We start from the raw sequence: 10388 nt of genomic DNA, 5'->3' as shown, positions 1-10388 counted from the left end.
TGGTGGGCTACAGTCTGTGGGGTCGAAAAGAGTTGGACATGACTGAGCGACTAACACTGTATAGATATACCAAATGTTTATCTGTTCAATGGATATTTGGGTTGTTTCACCTTCTGACTTTTGTGAACAGTGCTGCTGTGAATGCTTGTGTGCAAGTTTTTGTTTGGACACTTGTTTTCAATGCTTTTGAGGATATACCCATATATCCAAGAGTAGCATTGGTGGGTCACATGGTAATTCTATAGGTAATTATTTAGAAACTACTAAACTGTTTTCCACAGTGGCTGTGCCACTTTATATTCCCATGAGCAATGTATGAGGGTTTTAATTTCTCCACATTTTCACCAACACTTACTTTCTTTTTTCTTTCTTTTTTTAACTTACAGGCATCTTAGTGGGTGTGAAGTAGAATCTCACTTTGGCTTTGACATGCATTTCCCTAACGGCTAGTGATGTTGAGCATTTTTTCATATGATAATTGGGCGTTTGTATATCTTCTTTGGAGAAATGTCCATTTTAGTCATTTGCCCATATTTGAATTGGGTTGTTTTGTTATTGTTGAGTTGTAAGAATTCTTTATATATTTTGGATACTAGACCCTTGTCAGATATGTAATTTGAAAATATTTTCTTTCATTCTGTGTGTAGTCTTTTCACTTTCTTGACCATGTCCTTTGCACAGAATTTTTAAAAATGTGTTTGGCTGCCCCAGGTTTTAGTTGCAGCATGTGAGATCCAAGTCCCAGACCAGGGATTGAGTCTGGGCCCCCCGCACTGGGAGTGTAGAGTCTTAGCCACTGGACCACCAGTTTTAATTTTGATGAAGTCTAGTTTACCAGGTTTTCTTTTATGAATTGTGCTTTGGGTGTCAAGTCTAAGAACTGTTTGTCCAGGCCTGGTCCCAAAGATTTTCTCCTGTGTTTTTCTGCTAAAAGTTTTATAGTTTTATGTTTGAAGTTAATTTTTATGTAAGATGTGAGACTTTGGTTAAGATACTATTTTTTTCTTTTAACTATGGATATCCAGTTACTCCAGCTCATTTGTTGACAAGGCAGTCTTTTCCTACACTGAATTTCTTTTGCACCTTTGTTAAAAAAAAATTAGGCATTTTTGCACCAGTCTCTCTTCTGTTCCACTGATCTGTGTATTTTTCTCTCTGCCATACCACACAATATTGATTGCTATAGCTGTATAGTGAGTCTTGAAAATTGGGTAGCCTCATTCCTCAGACTTTATTCTTTGTCAAAGTTATTTTGGCTATTCTAATTCCTTTGCCTTCTATAGACTAGTCTTGCCTGTGTATATAAAAAACCATGCTGGGATTTTGACAGGTATTATGTTAACCTGTGTATCAATTTCTAAAGAATTGACATCTTTACTCTGTTGAATATTCCAGTCCACGAATAGTATCTATCTCTCCAGTTACTTAAATCTTGTTTGAATTCTTTCATTAGCATTGTGTAGTTTTCATCATAGAAGTCCTGAAGAAGTCTGTCTTATTAGATTTATGCCTAATAATTTTATTTTGTTGAGTGATTATAAGTGGTGTCTTATTTTTAACTGTGGTATCCACATGTTCATTTCTAGTATACATAAATACAACTGATTTTTTTGTTTGTTTTGGCTGCACCATCTATGGCTTGTAGGATCTTAGTTCCCTGACCAAGGATTGACTTTTTTTTTTAAACACTAATTATATAATTATTTAATGCTTAATGACCTCCATAGTGATTACATTTGTTGAGCAGTACATGACGTGCACTATATTTGATGAGAATTAAATATTACCTTTAATAAACATGTAACATAAAGCAAATAAACAATGTAAATGTGTAAAAGACATATCATTAATGCAATAGGATTTAGCAAAATAAATATGACAAATGGGGTAATTTCTTTTAATGGTTACTGGGACCTCCCTGATGGTCCAGTGGTCAAAACTCTGCACTTTCACTGGCAGAGGAAACTAAGATCCCACATGCCACATGGGATGGCCAAAATTTAAAAAAAAAATGAATCCAAGAGAAGACCTGAGAACTATTATCCTTATTTGACAGAAACTTAAGAGAAGTTGATTGACTTGCCCAAAGTTACATACGTACTGTAGCTGGTAAACTGCAGTCAGAGTTTGAACCCAGTTCTATTTATTTCCAAAGTTAATGAACTCTTTTAAGCTATCATACTATCTTTTTTTTTTAATAATAGATTGCATAAAAAACATTTAAAAAATGTGTTAGAAACAAAATGTGTAAGAAGTGGCCCTTCAGGAGATTTACAGGCTGGTGACTACAGATTTCACTTATCAAATTAGGAAAATGATACTTTGTATTCATAAGTATGCTTATATGCTTGTTCTTCTAAGTATGGTATTTGTGATAGTATGCTATTTACATACATCTGAGACTATCTTACATCCCTAGACACCCCAGAAACTGGTCCCATCCCTGCGCTACAGAAATGAACTGGATGATCAGCCTTTGAACCACTTTGCTGAACACCTGAAACTAACACAACATTGTAAATCAGCTATGCATTAGTCGCTCAGTCATGTCCAACTCTTTGTGACCCCATGGACTGTAGCTGGCTTCTCTGTCCATGAGATTCTCCAGGCAAGAATACTAGAGTGGGTTGCCATTTCCTTCTCCAAGGTTTGACTTTTGAACCCAAGCTCTCTATGTGAAACCCTAATCACTAGACTGCCAGGGCGCTCCCTTAACTCACTTATTCCAGCATTTTTTAGGGTAGGTTCCTTGGGATTTTCTACATAGACAATCATGTGATCTGGAAATAGGCACAGTTTTATTTCTTCCTTTCTGTTATGAATGCTTTTTATTTTCTTACCTTATTTGCACTGGTTAGAACTGTTATTTTAAGACTGGTAATAGTGGAGTCCTTTCCTTGTTCCCAGTCTTAGGGGGAAAACATTGTATTTCACCATTAAACACCACGTTGTAGGTTTCAAACATATTTATTTATTTATTTGGCTGTGCTGGGTCTTAGTTGTGGCGTGTGGGATCTAGTTCCATGACCAGGGATTGAACCCAGGGCCCCTGCACTGGAAGTATTGAGTCTCAGCCTCTGGACCACCAGGGAAATCCCCAATGTTGTAGATTTTTGTGGATGCTCTTCATCAGGTTGAAAATGTTCTCCTCTGTATTAGTTTTCTATTGCTACTGTAACAAAGTACTACAAGTTTAGTGCCTTGAGACAATGCACATCTATTATTCTATAGTTCTGAATGTGAGAAGTCCATAGTGGGTGTTATGGGCTAAAATGAAGGTGTAGGCAGAGCTGCATGAGGCTTAGGGATGTATGTTTCCTATGGCTGCTACAGCAGATGACTACAAATGGAGTGGCTTAACAAAAGCAGAAAGAAATACTCTTTCACAGTTCTGGAGGCCAGAAACCAGAGATCAGTCCGTCATGCTTAAAGAAGCGTGTTGGCAGGGCCACGTTCCCTTAGAGGCTCTAGAGGAGGATCCAAGCCTTGTCCCTTTCAGCTCCTAGCGGCTGCTAAATTCCTTTGCCTGTGGCTCCATGGTCACCTCAGGGTCACGTGGTCATCTTCTGTGTGTATCTGATCTCCCTGTGCCTCTCTCTTATAAGGGTATTTGTCATTGGATTTCGGGCCCACTAACATAATCCAGGATAATCTCCTATTTTAAGATCATTAACTTAATCACGTAGGTAATTGTTATGGATCGTGTCTCCCCCACCCCACCCCCAAGTCCCTACGTTGAGTCCTGATCCCCCTGTACCTCATTTGTGAACAGGGTCTCTGTGGGTGTACTTATTTAATGTGAGGTTAGACTGGAGTTGTGTGCACCTCGGATCCAGTCTGTCTGGTGTTCTTATGAAAAGACGTGTCACGTGAAGAGACACGTACAGAAGTACAGCAGTGTAAAGAATCAGGGAGAATGCCATCTGCTTCAGGCTACCAGAAGCTGGAAAAGACGCACGGGACAGATTCTCCTTCACAGCCCTTAGAGGAAACCAACTTGGCTGCCCCCTCGATTCCAGACTTAGAGACTTCAGGTAAAACAAATGTACTGTCTGTTTAAGCCCCAGTTTGTGGTGCTCTGTATGGCAGCCCTGGGAAACTAATATAGAAACATTTATAGGTTTCAGCATTAATAATAAGGACCTAATATCTTTGGGTGGCCATTATTTGGTCTCCCACCAAGAAAGAATCTATTTCCTTGACTTTTTCTAGTTCTAGAGACGGTGCACATTGCTTGGCTGGTAGCTGCTTCCTCCAGCTTCTAAGCAGTTGCTAAACCGTCATTTCCATCATATCTCCCCTCTCACTTTGACCCACCTCCCCCCTTTTTTTAATAGTCCTGGTGATTACACTGGGCTGTTCTAGATAATCCAGGATAACCTCCCCATCTCAAGACCCTTGATCTTGATCACATTAGCGAAGTATCTCCTGCCACATAAGGTAACATATTCACAAGTTCTGTTGATTAATTAGGATGTGGGCATCTTTGTTGTTGCTGAGCCACTCAGTCTTATCCAACTCTCTTGTGACTCCATGGACTGTAGTCTACCAGGCTCCTCTGTCCATGGAATTTCCTAGACAAGAATACTGGAGTGTGTTGCCATTTCCTTCTCCAGGAGATCTTCCTGACCAAGGGATTGAACCCGAGTCTCCTGCATTGGCAGGAGGATTCTTTACCACTGAACCACCAGAGAAGCCTGGGGACATCTTTAGGGATCTCTTGTTCACCCTCTATTTCCATTTTTATAAATCTTTTAAAAATCATGAATGGGTATTGAATTTTGTTAAATATTTTTCTGCATCAATTGATGTGATTTTTCTTCTTTACCTCATTAATATGCCTTATTGCATTGCTTGATCTTCAAATATTGATCAGCCTCACACCCCTGGAATGAACATTTGGTTATGATGTAAAATTCTTTTTATATGTATCTGAATTCTATTGGCTAATATTTTGTTACAGATTTTTTATGCCTCTGTTCATGAGAGTGGTTTTAGTGTATAGTTCTCTTTTTCTGTATCTCTCTTGTTGGTTTTGGAATCAGGGTAATATTAGCTCATAGAATGAATGAATTAGGAGCCATTCCTCCTCTTCTGTTTTCTGAAACAGGTTGTGTAGAATTGGTGTTAATTCTTCTTTAAACATTTGGTAGAATTCTTCAGTGAAATCATCTGGTCTTAGGTTTTTTTTAAAATTATGGATTCAGTTTTTAATGATGGATTAAAATTATTTGTTTCACATGGGGGAGTTGTGACTATATTTTTTGAGGAATTGGTCTGTGGTCTGAGTTGTTAAATTTATGTGTTTAGAGTTATGATAGTATTCGGTTATTATTCCTTCTGATGTCTGCAGGGTCTATAGCAACAGCCATTGTTTCATCCCTGATGTTGGTAGTCTTTTTTTTTTTCCCCTCCCTCTGTTAATTTCTGTTACAAAACTACAGATTTGTCAATTTTATTGATCATTTCATAAAACAAGCTCTTTGTTTCATTGATACTTCCCTATTTTCTGTTTTCATTTATTATTTCCTTCTTGCTTTGGGTTTATTTTGCTATTTTTTTTTTGAGGTTCTTGAGGGTAGAAGCATAGATTGTCAATTTAACACTTTTCCTTTTTCCCAGTGTATGCATTTACTGCTATGAATGTCCTTTTCAGCACTTCATTACCCTTCCCCACAAATTTAGATGTGTTGTATGTTCATATTCATTCAATTTAATGTTTATTTTGATTTCCCTGGAGATTTCTCTTTGACTCTTAGATTACTTAAATTGTGTTATTTCCAAGTGTTTGAGAATGTTCTGTTATCTTTCTGTTACTGATTTCTATTTTGATTCTGTTGTGTTTTAGGAACACACTCTTTATTATTTTAGTTCTTTTAAATATGTTGAGCTTTATTTTATGGCCCAGGATATGGTCTATCTTGGTATATGTTCCAAGAGCCCTTGAAAAAAGTTCTTCCTGCTGTTCTTGGTCTGAGTGCTCTGTACTGTCAGTGAGGTCCTGTTGGTTGATGGTGTGGTGTTCATACCCTTGCTGATTTTCTCTCTAGTTGTTCTACCAGTTGTTGACAGAGTTTCCAACTGAATTGAATCTTCAGCTCTATGTTTGTTGTATTAGTCTGCTCAGGCTGCTATAACAATGTGCCATAGAAATGTATTTCTCACAGTTCTCAAGGCTACAGAGTCCCACATCAAGGTCTGGCAGGGTCGTTTCCTGGTGAGGACCCTTCCTGATTTGTCGACGGTCACCTTCTTGCTGTGTTTTCACATGGCCTTTCCTTGGTGCCTGTGTGCATCTTTATGCTACCTTAGGGCTTCAGTTCTGTTCAGTTCGGTTGCTCAGTTGTGTCCGACTCTTTGCCCCATGAACCGCAGCACGCCAGGCCTCCCTGTCCATCACCAACTCCCAGAGTCCACCCAAACCCATGTCCATTGAGTCAATGATGCCATCCAACCATCTCATCCTCTGTCGTCCCTTTCTCCTCCTCCCCTCAATCTTCCCCAGCATCAGGGTCTTTTCAAATAAGTCAGCTCTTTGCATCAGGTGGCCAAAGTATTGGAGTTTCAGCTTCAACATCAGTCCTTCCAATGAACACCCAGGACTGATCTCCTTTAGGATGGACTGGTTGGATCTCCTTGCAGTTCAAGGGACTCTCAAGAGTCTTCTCCAACACCACGGTTCAAAAGCATCAATTCTTTGGCGCTCAGCTTTCTTTATAGTCCAACTCTCACATCCATACGTGACCACTGGAAAAACCATAGCCTTGACTAGACGGACCTTTGTGGGCAAAGTAATGTCTCTGCTTTTTAATATGCTGTCTAGGTTGGTCATAACTTTCCTTCCAAAGAGTAAGCATCTTTTAATTTCATTGCTGCAATCACCATCTGCAGTGATTTTGGAGCCCAGAAAAATAAAGTCAGCCACTGTTCCACTGTTTGCCCATCTATTTGCCATGAAGTGATGGGACTGGATGCCATGATCTTAGTTTTCTGAATGTTGAGCTTTAAGCCAACTTTTTCACTTTCATCAAGAGGCTCTTTAGTTCTTCTTCACTTTCTGCCATAAGGGTGGTATCATCTGCATATCTGAGGTAATTGATATTTCTCCCGGCAATCTTGATTCCAGCTCATGCTTCCTCCAGCCCAGCGTTTCTCATGATGTACTCTGCATATAAGTTAAATAAGCAGGGTGACAATATACAGTCTTGACGTACTCCTTTTCCTATTTGGAACCAGTCTGTTGTTCCATGTCCAGTTCTAACTGTTGCTTCCTGATCTGCATACAGGTTTCTCAAGAGGCAGGTCAGGTGGTCTGGTATTCCCGTCTCTTGAAGAATTTTCCACAGTTTATTGTGATCCACACAGTCAAAGGCTTTGGCATAGTCAATAAAGCAGAGGTAGATGTTTTTCTGGAACTCTCCTGCTTTTTTTGATGATCCAGTGGATGTTGGCAATTTGATCTCTGGTTCCTCTGCCTTTTCTAAAACCAGCTTGAACATCTGAAGTTCATGGTTCACGTATTGCTGAAGCCTGGCTTGGAGAATCTTAAGCATCGCTTTGCTAGCGTGTGAGATGAGTGCAATTGTGCGGTAGTTTGAGCATTCTTTGGCATTGCCTTTCTTTGGGATTGGAATGAAAACTGACCTTTTCCAGTCCTGTGGCTACTGCTGAGTTTTCCAAATTTGCTGGCATATTGAGTGCAGCACTTTCGCAGCGTCATCTTTCAGGGGTGGCCAAGAGGAGCTACCCCGGCCCGAGGTCAGGGGTGGCGCCTGAGGTCAGGGGCGATGGTCAAGAGGAGCTACCTCGAGTCTGAAGTCAGGAGCAGCGGCTGCACTTTGCTGGAGCAGCCGTGAAGAGAAACCTCGCGTCGAAGGTAAGAGAAACCCAGGTAAGACGGTAGGCACTGAGAGAGGGGATCAGGGGACAGACAGACTGAAACTACAGTCACGGACAACTAGCCAATCTGATCACATGGACCACAGCCTTGTCTAACTCAATGAAACTAAGCCATGCCTTGTGGGGCCACCCCAGACAGACGGGGCATGGTGGAGAAGTCGGACAGAATGTGGTCCACTGGAGAAGGGCATGGCAAACCACTTCAGTATTCTTGCCTTGAGAACCCCATGAACAGTATGAAAAAAGATAGAACACTGAAAGATGAACTCCCTAGGTCAGTAGGTGCCCAGTATGCTGCTGGAGATCAGTGGAGAAATAACTCCAGAAAGAATGAAGGGATGGAGCCAAAGCAAAAACAACCACCAGTTGTGAATGGGACAGGTGATAGAAGCAAGATTCGATGCTGTAAAGAGCAATAAGGCCTAGGAACCTGGAATGTTAGGTCCATGAATCAAGGCAAATTGGAAGTGGTCAAACAGCAGATGACAAGAGTGAACATTGACATTCTAGGTATCAGTGAACTAAGATGGACTAGAATGGGTGAATTTAACTCAGATGACCATTATATCTACTACTGTGGGCAGGAATCCCTTAGAAGAAATGGAGTAGCCATCATGGTCAACGAAAGAGTCCGAAAGGCAGTACTTGGATGCAATCTCAAAAACAACAGAATGATCTCTGTTCGTTTCCAAGGCAAACCATTCAATATCACGGTAATGTTAGGGCTTAAGTATGCCAATTAATTTTTTATTTTCTAGTTATTGTTTTCATTTTTCTGTTCTTTTTCCTATCTCCCTGTTTCTTGAAAACATTTAAAAATTCCACTTCTGTTTCTCTCTCTTTCTCTGTCTTCCTCTTCTTGTAAGGCCAGTAACCCTCCTGAATTAAGATCCCACCCTTACCACCTAACTTAAATTTAATTACCTCCTAAAACCCTTATTTCCAAATACAGCAAATTGGGAGTTAAGGCTTCAAAGTACAAATTTTGAAGGGACACAGTTCAGTCCATAGCATTTGTGAATTTGTCTGTTTCCCTTTTCAACTCAGTTTTTACTTCACATATTTTATTGCCATGTTGTTCAGTACACATACATTTAGGATTGATAGGTCTTAGTGCATTGACCTTTTATGATTATATAGTACCCTCTTCTCTCTTATGATTTTCTTTAGTCTTGAAACGTTGTTGCTGAGCCATGAAAGATGCCAGGATTCTCAGCCTCCAGGGGAGAAAAATTCAATCCAGGGGACTTCCCTGGTGGCTCAGATGGTAAAGTGTCTGCCTACAATGCGGGAGATCTGGGTTTGATCCCTGGGTCAGAAAGATCCCCTGCAGAAGGAAATGGCAACCCACTCCAGTATTCTTGCCTGGAAGATCCCATGGACGGAGGAGCGTGATAGGATACAGTCCATGGGGTCACAAAGAGTCGGACGCAACTGAGCGACTTCACTTTCACATAGCTCATTAACGTAGCTTAAGAAAAACATTTCCATAAGAAAAACCGCATTGGTTACCTCAAGGTTTGAGAAAAATCAAGTTTAGGTGGAACCAGGTGTCGTCATGGCAACACAGAAGTTTAAAAGAAACCTTTTCATTTTGTATAGAGAAGGGGAAAAAAAATCTGACACTTAGAGTTTCTTTCCTCCTGCCACTTAAGGGAGAGAGAAAAAATGTCTTGACACTTGCAGCCTATTTCCTCGGTTTGGAGACCGCTAGCCTTCCTGCCTGTTACCCTCTCAGTCTGAAGTCTACTTTATACCAACATAGCCACTGTTTTCTTTTGATTAATGTTTGTATCATGTATTTTCCTCCATCCTTTTTTGTTAACCTCCCTATAATATTGTTATTTGAAGTGGGTTTCTTATTTGGTTGGTTCATTTTAAAAAATCTCCAGTCTTTTAATTGATGTGTTTAGACCATTTAAATTTAGTGTAATTATGTTAGGGCTTAAGTCTGCCAATTAATTTTTTATTTTCTAGTTATTCTGTTTTCATTTTTTTGTTCTTTTTCCTATCTCCCTGTGAGTTTCTTGAAAACATTAAAAAATTCCATTTGTTTCTCTTATAGTGTTTGTGAGTTTATCTCCTTGAATAACTTTTTTAGTTATTTAAAAAGTTATTAATAACTTTTTTAGCTATTTAAAAAGTTATTAATAACTTTTTTAGCTCCAACTATTATATGTATATACATAACTGTCCATAGTCTATTGGTGTCATTGTTTCCCAGTTCAACTAAAGTATAGAAATCTTCTCGTTTTATATCTCCTCACCCTCATTTATAAAATTGTTTTAAATACGTTCTCTGCTTGCATTTAGAACATTAAACTGTGCTAGGGTTTTGCTTCAACCATCAAACATAATTTAGAAAACTCAGTAGGAGTGGGAAAGTCCATTGTGTTTACCCATATTTTTGCTTAATGTTTATCCTTCCTGATGTTTCAAGGTTCTTCTTTTTTTCCTTCTTCATTTCCTTTCTATTTAGAGAAGTTACA

General features: G+C 39.5%; 1 long non-coding RNA gene across 2 annotated transcripts; it reads left to right on the top strand.

Moving 5' to 3' along the window:
- The first annotated feature begins 4873 nt into the window (after positions 1–4873).
- On the top strand, positions 4874–9959 carry LOC145517508 (uncharacterized). 2 transcript variants are annotated; one of them, XR_014062088.1, is made up of 3 exons: positions 4874–7876; positions 8484–8612; positions 9070–9959. It is a non-coding gene; the product is annotated as an uncharacterized LOC145517508 (long non-coding RNA). The 2 variants fall into 2 exon arrangements; XR_014062087.1 differs by having other exon boundaries at positions 5942–7876; positions 8410–8612.
- Positions 9960–10388: the final 429 nt, after the last annotated feature.

Source organism: Giraffa tippelskirchi, chromosome 8 (assembly GCF_054371585.1).
Source record: "Giraffa tippelskirchi isolate mGirTip1 chromosome 8, T2T-mGirTip1v1.2.pri, whole genome shotgun sequence".
NCBI lineage: Eukaryota > Metazoa > Chordata > Mammalia > Artiodactyla > Giraffidae > Giraffa > Giraffa tippelskirchi.
Note: the sequence above shows the minus strand (reverse complement) of the source record. Positions and strands in the feature narration are given on the sequence as shown.